This window comes from Ptychodera flava, unplaced genomic scaffold (genome assembly GCF_041260155.1).
Source record: "Ptychodera flava strain L36383 unplaced genomic scaffold, AS_Pfla_20210202 Scaffold_119__1_contigs__length_201995_pilon, whole genome shotgun sequence".
NCBI classification, from domain to species: Eukaryota; Metazoa; Hemichordata; class Enteropneusta; family Ptychoderidae; genus Ptychodera; species Ptychodera flava.
In genome coordinates, this window is record NW_027248301.1 from 69,089 (window position 1) to 81,323 (window position 12,235).

A 12,235-nucleotide genomic window follows, 5' to 3' on the forward strand; every position below is an offset into this window, starting at 1 on the left:
CAAGAGACTGGGTCAAAAAATTAGGTAAAAGCGCAATTTCAACAATGACAGGTGATGTTAAATACATGCGCCACAAAGTAACCATTTGCGACAGGCTGGTTAAATCTGCGCAGAAACGTTCTAAAGCGTGTGCGCGTCCGAATTCGTCGCCCTTTACACTTAAATTATTTCGAAGTATTACAAACGGAAACTTAATCGGGAGAATTTGGATATAAGCTACAGTAACTGCATATTGTTGCTGTGTAGGAAATTCTAATAGTTGTGAAAAAAGTCAATTGTCGAACTGTTACAGTATAATAATGTCAGGATTTTTAGTCTCTTGAACATGAAGTTTTATTACATTTACATTTTATGAATACCGAAAGTCTCGATGTGTTATCAAGTTCAGCAGGTTTCCTGTGACGTTGTGTCTTTCTATTGGTGGACACGTCTTCTTTCAAGAGGCAAGGTATTTATCATAGCGTTGTCCCATTCGACTTAGCATAGGGTACGGATTGGTCATACGACTGGGACTGTTCGAGGAAATAGTGACAAGGTAAGCTATACGAAGCGCATTGTAAATGTAATGTTAGGCGTGAATCATACACAAATCATATATTTATGATTTCGCATTATGAAATGATTATTCATGGAACAAAGTTATTGCGTTAGGCGTTGTTTGTGCCAAGAAACTTGCCGCGCAAGATATTTCAAAATTTGAACTTGACTACGAAATTATAACGATGTATGATGTGATGAGTTTACTGTTCAATAAAAGTGCCAAACGATGTTGTAATTCGTAGTGTAAATCCTCAATAAGTTTTTCTTTCCTCATAGTGACATTCAAATGCTGAAGATGTGTCATTAGTGTATCTGAAAAAATCCCTTAAAAAGATCTAACTTTTTCAGGAAATAAGGACCAGTCATGAGCAGGTCTGTAACCAAACAGCCTAAAAGAGTAAGTAAATTGATTTGTTTTCATTATTGAAAACTTGAATGTTGATCCTACGAGTCAATAAGCCTTAGATTGAATTTGAACGGGAGATGACGTCATGTAGTTGCTTCATCAATCTCAGAAATAGGCTTGTGTTTTGATACAAAGTCGCCTATTTCATCGAAATGTTCGAATACTTTTCGACATATTGAGAACAAGGATATTTCTGTTGTTAGGTAGAGCCAAACATTAGCTAGTTCGGTTTGATATTTACAACCCAAATGTTGTAATTAAGAACCCTTGTGAATTAACAATCGGATTGCCTTTCTTTGCTACTTGTTAAATCTGAAGATTTCTGTGGCACTGATGCAAACATGAAATGCAAACCCTCTGCTAGTGCCAAAACCAATTCTGAGCAAACATTACAGTTGTTTCAGCGCATAAGTACTGTTCAAGGTCATGTGTGAATCAAATTATTTTAATGCGGAGATGTTCTTGTTTTTACTTTAGACTTCGGAAATTAACGTCAAATTTCAGGATGGGCTTTGTCACTGCTTCGATAAGCCAGCTTCCTGTAAGTATCACATGAAACATTATGAATAATCATGGATAGCGAGTTATAAATTCAACCAGTATTGGTACTTGAAAGAGATAACTCTTCAATAGAGTTTACAATCTTTTCCAACAATTACCTAACAATATATTTTATAACTTATTAAATGTGTATATTTATCACCGCGAGAAATCTTTCTAAAGAAATAACTAACAATGCCTCTCATAACTAATTAGAATGTATACATTTATTCACCACGAAAAATCTCTAATTATGACCACAAAGACACACATACACACAGCTCTGATTAATCAAGATTTTCACTCTTTTCGGATTTATTTTCACTATATCAGGTGCGCTGTCTTTTTTTTGTCTTCCCTGCTATAAGTGCTTCTTGGCCCGAAACCTTGGCGAGCACTGGTGCCTGCCTTTCGTATACTGCCATCCATTCGATCTTGCGGTGTTGCGAGTCAAACTGCGATCTAGACGCATGATCAAGGTAAGAAGTAAACATAATATCAAGATTAGTAAGTTTCAGATTGCAATTCTCAACCAATTTTGAAGTATGCTTTTTCACAAAGTAAAAGACTTGCCCTTCGGAACCGAGCAAAATCACTTTGTCACATTAGAAGACCTGGAACAGAAAATCGAAAAATATAATCAAATGCTTTGAAACAATCCCAGCACAATCTGCAACCTTTTTTGGGTCAAATGCCGAATTCTGGCTCCTAAAAAAGCTTAAGACATATAAAATGGTACGAAAAGACAACACCACTGCCAAGCAGACGTGACATGTTGTGACACATTTAATGTGGCAAACCATGACACAAATACACACTTTCACGAAGCAAAATCACAATTTGATAGTTGGCTATATCATCAACTTTGGATTGTAAATTTGTATTCGGTGTTTACTACTGAGCGGATGACACCATTGTGGCCATTCAGATTTCCTTCCAAAATCTTTACCAAATTTCACGTATCTTAGCAACTACAACAGACACTACATTAACTATGTGCATATCTTATTCTGTGCATTTCCCTTACAGGGTGACGCCATTAGAGACTGTTGTCTGTCCTGTTTCTGTGCGTGTTGTGTCGCCGCACAGCTGTCCCGTGAGGCTGAAGGATATCATGATGGAACTGTGTAGCCGCTGTGAAGGATGGGAAGCGCTAGCAGTGAGATTCCAGACTATGGTTAATTGTATGAACTTAATGCATGCGGAAAGAGTATCAAACACGCGAGCATTTCAGAATTCTCAAATTTTTGCTTTCTGTTTCATAACTTTTGAGGACTCATTTTGAAATTTTACTTAGAAAATTTTGTTTGACAGTTCTTTTGCAAAAGATCGATTTTTTCTACTTTCCCGAAATGTAAAGTTTATGCAAGTAATGTAAAATATATTCAAAAATTAGGCAAGCTTCAAGATGGCTTCCTTGATTTTTATCGCAAAATCAAAAGGCGCGAAGATTTGGAAGTTTCATTTCGAAAAGTAATTACAAAAAAAACACACACTTTCACAGCCCCAGCTTGCTACACAATTTCAATCCCTGTTTTGTACTGAATGTCCTTTGGCCGAAAAATTATCAGAAGCGTCACGTTGCAAAACCAAGTAGCTATTCCAGTTCGCTTCACCGGGCTACTCAAGGTTTAGGGTACTTTGCGGCTCGGAAATGAAAGACTTAAAATTTTGCTCAAACTTTCCTGCAGCAAACCAATTATTGTTTTTCAAAATCAAGAATAACAATCTCGGTAGACTGTCGATATCCCTTGTGTCTCTTATTGTTGTAGTCTCTCGCACAAGCGACGGTTGGGGAATTGCAAGCGTAGCTCTGAAGGCGCGAGCTGGGCATCCCGAGTGCGAAACACTACAAGATAAGCTTTCGCTTCTATTCCCCAACCGTTGTATGTGCGAGATACTACACCAATGAGAGACAGAAAAGGCACAAGGGACTGTCGACAGTCTACAATCTTGGTTCGTTTTTGTCGCGAGAACATCTTGTACTGGTACTGGTGCAAATATTCTGATATCAAGATGTTTGCTGATTTACAATAATACTTTACAAAGTTGCTTGTCTAAATCACAGAAAACATCAAAGAAATCTAAAGAAATACTACACGTAATAATGACTATACGTGTGGAAGTTTAGTTTGCATTTCCGAAGGTCTGTGCTACGCGTACGCTACGTCCGGTTGTCACGTGACAAAGACGCTACACGAACTGATGAAATGTGATTACGTGTAACAAAATCTCTCTTTTGTAAAATACGCGCGTTCTACCTGAAATTGACAGGAGATCGGTACAGTAGGTAGCGAAGGCAGGTTGTTAAAGAGTCTCGTAGAACATTTAACACGTAGTATTTTAGAGGTTTGTATACTTTAACCTCGACCTTCATATGAAGTTTTTGTCTCAAGGTAGCCGGATTGTATGGCAAGGTTCAGCTGTTTCTAATCACGGCTTTCCCTGCTAAGAACCAATATAGGAACATCAATATGTATATCAAACCTCTGATGTCTACATCCCTAGTGATAAACATTCATTTAACCGAACGAAAATGGAGACATAGTGATGCTTTTCACCGTTTGAATCTTAGAATGTGGAGTCTTTGAAAGTATAGTTTGCTTTTTTCATGATTGAATACAATGATTCTCCAGTTTCCCAGAATTTATTGCGAATGGCTGGTGACTTGCCAATATATAATAAAAGGCACTACAAACTTGACACATTTGTGACGTTGCTGTTTGACACAAGGCAGGGACGATTTGGAGTCGCTTGTCCGGGCAGCTTGATGCTTTCCGAAATCAGACCTGGCACAGGGGTACAAAGCATTATCAGTCATGGCAAGAGTGTAACAAATAATTAATTTATGATTATGAACACGGTTGAACATTTCAACTTTTTCTGTCATTATTGTATACTTACAAAAGTACCCTACTGCACTCCAATCATGAATGATGATCATTTTTCATACGCGATTCGCGTAGTTGTAGTACAGACCCTCATATTAATGAATTTATTCTTAAAAAAATTAATATTTCTGTCATTATTGTATACTCGAATCCTAAATTATGATCAGTATTTATGCAAAATTCACGCCGTTCGAGTACAGACTCTAGGGCCGAACAAAAAAAATGTGCTCTTCCGATAACCCGACCTACCCTATTTTTTACCTGCCGATCCTAAACTTTTTAGAGCTACGTAAACACGGAAGTAAAACAAAGAAATAAAAAAAACCCCGTAAAATCACACGTTCGTCATTTGGCATTTGGTTTTTGCTTGAATGATATTATATGATAAATTTTTCTGGAAATGTTGTGGCCAGTGTTTGACCGTCCTGAACCCCTCAAATGCATATTTAAAAATAAAAAAAACTTTGAAAAAATATTCCTGCCGACCCACCTACCCTATTTTTGAAAACCATGTTATCGGGACAGCACCATTTATTTTATCGTTTTGGCCTAAGAAATGGTCAATATACTTAAACAGCAACAGGATTGCTGAGTCACTGCCTCGGCAGACTCTGTAATTTAGGGAACGGGGCTGACTCTGACCGTCCAAGTAGCGCATGTGTGCACTCGCCTTCAAATAACTCAAAATTTCTCCATTGCTCCTTTTTAATTTCCAAAATTTCTACCACACTGGTGCAAGTCGATAGATCAGGCATGGAACTGGCCTTGTTTCAAACCCTCGGCCGTGCGACATGTAAAGCCTGGGCCATCGAGAAATGATGCACGTTGAGAATTCATGATTTTCAGAGCATTCCCATTCAACTGGCAACGTATCTGATTTGCATAGATTCAAAATTGGCGCGCCACACTTGCATAACGTCGGTGAGGGATGGATTGACTATTAGCATTTCTGAGGTATGCTAACATCATTGACAAAACAGCCAATAACAACTGAATCGTGTAGCTAATTAGATGTGATGTTGTCATGAGTTCATTGTCTCCGATACTCTGACTTGCCGATGTATGCTGCCGACAGGGAAACACAACGTAATGAGGCAACTTGATCCTGCATAGTGCTATATAACGAGTAGAGATACCACAAGTAGGACTGCTCTGTTTGGACTGGTAAGGCTAAAGAGTTGATAACACAAACAACTCAGTTGCACGCTCGGCAGTTGGCCGGCTCCAACTTGGTATTCTCTGTTTATACAACATGCGTGACGCGGGCGTTGATTGGTCCGCCAATTTTGAAGCTCCATCCAACCTCCTTCAAGAGATATGGTTGGCAGGTCCTGCACGGGGTAGTCAGTGGGAGACTGTAGACGAACTAACGACCCGTGCGAGCAAACGAGGGTAATAAGGGGGCACAAAAGAAACATAATGTTCCTTGGAATCGCATTTTTAAATGTTCCTGATTTAGAAAATCGCTGTAAAGATTTCAGCATTATTTGAATTATTTCGTTTCTGATAAAATTTATTGAGTCTCATTCCCAGCAATCATAAATTCAACAAAAGTGTTGTAAGTATGACGAGCCGAGAGCCGCATTAGATCAACGGAGAAGAGTTACAGGATTATTTGAACCATGCTATGTCAGTAGTAGGGTGCACGTCAAGACAATCTTCTTGATGATTAACAGGTAAAATGACTGAAATAAAAGAGTAACTTTACGGCTAAAACGAAAATTGTGAATTGTACAAAGATCATAATCAACCTCAAAACAAAATGGAGATTTGTGGGCCAAGTTTAGACGCTTTTTTAAAAAAATCTCCGGATTTGCAAAATTTTTGCAGCGCGCACTACTCACTGACAGGTTCTGGGCCCCCTTTGTCGTTCGCATGGGAAATTTTCGTAAATTTTGACGGTTTTTCGGGGTTCGTTGATAATACAATTGAAATAACAGACTCCGCCTGACCATTAACGTTTATTTATGGGCGCGGGCGAGAGGAAAGCCAAATTAACGGGCTTTCCTCTCGCCCTTGCCCATAAATAAACGTTAATGGTCAGCGCGTCGTCTGTTATTTCTATATTAAAATTCAAATTTAATGATAAACCCATTCGGATATTTTGAAAAAAAAGTGCAAGCCTTCTCTCCTTTTTAATTTGTTAGATATCAGCAAATTTCAGACACGTGGAAACTGAGTGAACAAAGTGACTCTTTCTAATAAAGTATATTTTTTATTAAACAGGATACAACGAAAAGCTATGCTTTTCGCAGTGGCAGAATAAAAAATGTGCGCGAAAACTTTGAATAAATGAACACAATGTATGGAAGATTTCACTGCCTGTCGGCTATCTGGCGACGGCATGCACGAAATGTACGGACGGCGCCGGCCGACTTTGCGTTTGAACAAAACCGCATCTATGTGGTAACTGAAGTGTCCTATCTTGAACATTTAATGGCGGGAAATGAATGGAAATGACAACACCGCAGACACAAACAGCAGATAAGGTTGTTTAAGTGTTTTTCTTGTGGATTTTTTTTACCGATAAATTGCTACACTATGAGCATATCATTAATTTCTCATTTACTCCATCGTCGTCGCGATGGTCCGGAAGCGACGCTCTGGAGTCTTTAGAAACGGGAAGAAAGGTTTATATATCATCATGAAATATGCAAGACACACGTCAAAGGTAAGCAGGGATAACAGCAAGGACCTCCATCGACGCGTGGCTTACAAAACCTTGACCAATGTCATTCAGAAAGTGGGCGTGGACTCACGTACCATTACATTTGTACATCGGAGCTAGTGCAATTCGAAGCAGCCTCTCCACTATACGGCATACACGGAGGGACTGTGATTTTATTAAGCTAACTCAGTTTTATCGCACATTTACACGAACGTTGGTTTTCAGACGAAATGAGAAAATGAGAAAATGAGAGAGAGAGAGAGAGAGAGAGAGAGAGAGAGAGAGAGAAAGGAGAGAGAGAGAGAGAGAGAGAGAGAGAGAGAGAGATTAATATATATCGTTGTCAGGGACGGATACTTACGCGCCCTGTACTGCAAGAGTCAATGAAACAAAGAGGAAAAGATAAAGTAACTCAGAAGTAATTCCTGCTGAAATCTCTGCTGTTCAGTTCATGCAAAGATTCTTGACTTTAATCAAATTGCAGTTTCTTATCAAACGGATTTGATTAATTCAAAGGTCTGAAGTAAATAAAGTCAACTTAACATTTGACTGTTCCGAGCTTAAAAACCCTAAATGTTTCTACCCTTTTCATAGTTCTGTAACTGTCCACAACATCTATGACCGCCGTACCAGCCAGCAATGAAAAAGGAACTTTTTTAATTCGTTTGAAATGCCGATAGCAAATCTCCATTGACTACGATAAACGGGCGGAGGTAGGTTTTCTGTTGAGTTAATTTGCAACTGAATGGAGCTGTTCTGTGTTGAAGGAATGGTTTTCGCTGTTATACACAGACATCTAAATGATAACAGCCGAGGACCTCCGCCATGTCGGACAAAACCTTGACAATATAGGCGGGGACTCAAGTCCCGGAATAGTTAGTGTGTATCACTCGACAATGCTTGAATTTAAATTAAAGAGACTTAAAAGTTTGATTGCGCCACGGTATGATTTGATCACCGGTTCTATAGGTAGCTGCCCGAGACAAACTTTGTCTTGTTTGTCTGAAGAGAGAGAGAGAGAGAGAGAGAGAGAGAGAGAGAGAGAGAGAGAGAGAGAGAGAGAGAGAGAGAGAGAGAGAGATCCGATCGTCGCTACATTTTGTTGTAATTTAAAGGGCCATTATTTGTAACTTTTGACCATTTTTTACCTCGGAAAATTCCATGTTGGAGGCTCATATTTGTTGCAAAATGTTGTTTTACGAAGAAACAAACATGATTAGTGATGTTATAGCCACATAAAACTCCTAATTTTGTTCAAACGTGTTGCCCTTCCGAGCTCGTTTGTTGACGTCTGGCATGCTCAGCGTGCTGGGGAGAACAAACATAATGTTGACGCCGCGATCACGTGATATGTACAAGTTCACGTTTATTGCGGGATCAAAACAACATTGCGTCGTGGATTGCCAGGGCATCTGGCTACGCAACGTGCTCAAACAATGGACTACGATGTAAATACGCGGCATAAGTAATGAATATTTATTTTGAAATTGCTGTAAATGGCTCGCACAGGTGCAGAAGAATGCCTATGTAGCAATCCGCGTGTCAACAGAGTTTGTATTTCTGTCCGGACAAAAATTGAAATTTTCGTTGTAAAATCACATGTTATTTAGTTGTAGGGCATGTAATGTTTCCGAACAATATGCGATTCTATGTTATTTGACAGGCTATTCAACATGAGCCAGTGATCATTTCAATCAAAACTAACGGAAAAATCTCCAGAAGATACAGCTAATGGAACTTTGAGCATTGCATTGACAATGGAAATAAAAAAAGGAACTCAAAAGCAAAATTCTTTCTGAAACTTTTGTCATCCAGATCTGTCCCATGATTCATCACCTGAAAGAAACACGCTGCATAAAGCTGAACGCAATTTGCAAGTGTAGTTTCTTATCAAACGAAAATGATTAAAGAACCGATCCGAAGTGAATTAAACCATTTGGTTCTAAATCTTAATTGGGTATGTTGAGCTTCAAATCTCCAGGGGCAATGAGTCGGGCAATCTAAAACAACGGCTTGGATCTCCGTCTTTGCAAGCTATTCACAGAAAAAGGCAACGATTTCCAGATATAGCTGTAATTGTTCCCTTGGACCTTTGGAATCCGATTGAAATTCTTATACAATCTTAGATTGACTGAAAAGCGCGGGCAGTGAAAGAGTGACTATTTTGCGTTGTTAATTTGGCACTTGAGACGTTTTCCGACACGTTATTTCAAGGACGATTTCACCCCCTCCCAATAAGTTAACGCAAATCCCACTCAAAAAGCCACCCCGCTCTTCCAAAAATCTGTCGTGTTGTCTACATCAGTAAAGGTCTGAAAAGTTTTGACGTTAGTGTAGTTCTTTTTTAACACGGGCTCTCTAGTTTCTTGAAGTCTGTTTCCGGACGATGAGAAGGACACCTCACATTCAAGGAAGTTGCGAAGGTTTATACCAATCCATATCGCCGCCAGGCAATACCAGTACAAAGTTGATAGCAATCAAATGCGTGATGCACATTTCTGAAATGCACTATACTTAAAGCGATACGGAAAACATCCCTTACAAAAGAAATAGAAAAACTAGTGTTGGTTGTTAGAAGGAGAAGACAACCAACCAGACTGGTGATAAAAAAAACTGCATAATCGGGGAAAACACTGGAAGAAGAGCGCTAAAAACAGAGCTTTCGTTCACAACCCTTCCTCGGATCCGTCACAAAGTGATGATGAAACGTGACTTGATACATGACTCTCTCTCTCTCTCTCTCTCTCTCTCTCTCTCTCTCTCTCTCTCTCTCTCTCTCTCTCTCTCTCTCTCTCTCAGTGTATATAGTGATTTTTAAGCACACACGTCTCGGTTTTATTGATCCGCCCGAATATCCGGGCTCTTTGGCTTGAAAATATGGCCGTTCGTCCCGTTCTCAAACTGAGGTCCCAGCTCTCTGCAGACGACAAGGAGAATTCCCCATGATGATTGTTCATACTGGGAGTTAGACACGTTTCATTTTTCGAGACAGTGTTCAGATGGAGCTGGACTGGTAAGGTGAGGGTTTAGCCAGCAGATGCTCGTTGCAGATTCGTATCCATTTGTTAGGTTCTAATTCTCTATCCCTTGAACACGCCAAAATAATTTGCAATGTTCTTAACCCATATGCGTCTTTTCCTTTCCTTCAAAGAGCAGTGTATGAGTGTCGGAGGAAAATAATAAACATCATAGATGGTCGAAGATTTGTTTAGTAGCAAGAAAGAGCAAAACTACCACGTGAATGTGATTATCGCTGATGTGCTGTGAATGTGTCATTTTTCCACTGGGTAGTCAGCACACCATTTCTTGTGTTATGAACACGCACTGTGGATGTTCTATTCTCTGTCAGTCTTGAGATCTCGTTTAGTGATCATTTCCATCATAGGCGGCTCCATGCTACATCTTCCCAGATGAAGTTATGGTTTATACATGAAATAGACAACTGCAAGAAATGAAATCGTAGTGTACGCGTTTGTTCAGTTTTTGCCTGGCAGAACGCACAGCCAAGTAATCCACATGTAGTCGAGAGGAGCGGGTGACGAAAACAGCGGTTGCAGCGTACCTGTCGGAAAACCGCGCTTTATGATGCAACGCATACCATTCCGGAGTTTCTGTCCATGCAATTAATTAAAGTAGAAAGTTATATCATATTCGTCTTAAAATACAGTGATTAGTTCATCATCTTTTAAAGGATGGGTGTTGATACAAAAAGACAAATCGCCTGTCTAAAGTCATGCACATTGATGAAATTATCCGTGGTATGCTGAGTTGAGTGAGTGAAAACAACGGCGTATTTCATTTTCCACTTCTACAAAACGTCTGAAAGTCTCACAGCCTAACAAGAGAAATACACTCGTTGTTCCAAGCTTGACTATTTTTTACGAAAGCTTTACATCTTCACTGATATTCTACTTTTCAACCGGATACTAACAGTGCAATTACGCTGCGCTATTTCTGCGGGAGAGCATAAAAATGTTTTGTGAAAATGTCTTCTCGTATGATCCGTGCCTGCTGTCTCTTTTAAATTTCAATTTCGTGTTTGGGTAAACGGTTTTAAAAAATGCTCTATGTGCACCGAGTCTGCCGCAAGACAACCGTTATCATTCGCTATCGCGACACTTGCTCAACAGCGTCACGTAACATTCAAATCGTATACGTCATCTGACTTTTCCTCGTCAATCACACGGCCAGGGTCGAATTGTTAGGTGTTCATTTCGGCCTATTCTTTTGCCAAAACAGCTTCCGCGCCAGTTGGCCTGTAATCGCGTCCCTTGGCCGATGTACAGTGTTTCGATGTTAATTTCATGTTAAGTGTATACAAATCAAACTATCAACTGCATGTCGATTGCTCGCTACTCAATCAGTTCCACAGCGTGCTTGAGTCTCCATTCTCTCGTCGCCATTGTTATTTTTGTCACAATTTACGCTCTTTGGGTTTCTTTTTTCTTCCAAAATGTCGACGAGCGGACGCACGATTCAATTATATAGTTTGGTCACAAAGAGTGCGTTCAAGTAATTCTAAGTTGGAAATAATAGTTAGAGAGACATATGAAAGAGCTTTTTTACAACAGTGTCGAATTTGATGGACAAAGTGAGCTTTAAAACAGCCAGAAAAGAACACTTTTACTATTTTGGTCGACTTGTACGGTGTTATGTTCAAATGTTTTGCCGAGCGTTTTTGTTTTACAAATCAAGATTCCTGGACGAGTGTGCGGATTTGGATTTACAAAGTGCGTAATTGCTGGCTCAGCCGCCCTCGACAAACGCGGTCGAATGAATGACAAGGCGACGACACGGGCGGTTACCGAAGTTACGAGACAGTTGGCACATATTTGCTGGAATCGCAATGCTTTCTCAATACGTGAAGATTTAAAAAAACACTGGCCTATACGGTCGAGGTGACCTATAGAATGTAAAAAAAAAACTGTCTAAAACAACGAATGGAATACCAGGCTAAATAATTAGGGGCCCAAGCCGACCGGCTGGGACCCTATTGTTATTGCTCAAGTTCTACTACTTCCTCTTCTTCCTCTTTTTCTTCTTCTTCTGCCGATTCTTTGTCGACCTAGATCTCTAAAACGGCTGAACGAAAACTTCTAAAATTTGCAGGGCTAGTAGGTATCAATTAGTACTCGTGCACCTGACCCTTGAAATTTTGATTGGTCACGTGACCTGGTGGCCATATTGGAT

The 12,235-nt window shown here is 39.7% G+C and overlaps 1 long non-coding RNA gene across 1 annotated transcript; it reads left to right on the forward strand.

Annotated features, from left to right (window-relative positions):
* The first annotated feature begins 233 nt into the window (after positions 1-233).
* LOC139126682 (uncharacterized) lies at positions 234-1,489 on the forward strand. The gene is made up of 3 exons (XR_011550688.1): positions 234-535; positions 889-937; positions 1,424-1,489. It is a non-coding gene; the product is annotated as an uncharacterized lncRNA (long non-coding RNA).
* The last annotated feature ends 10,746 nt before the right edge of the window (positions 1,490-12,235 follow it).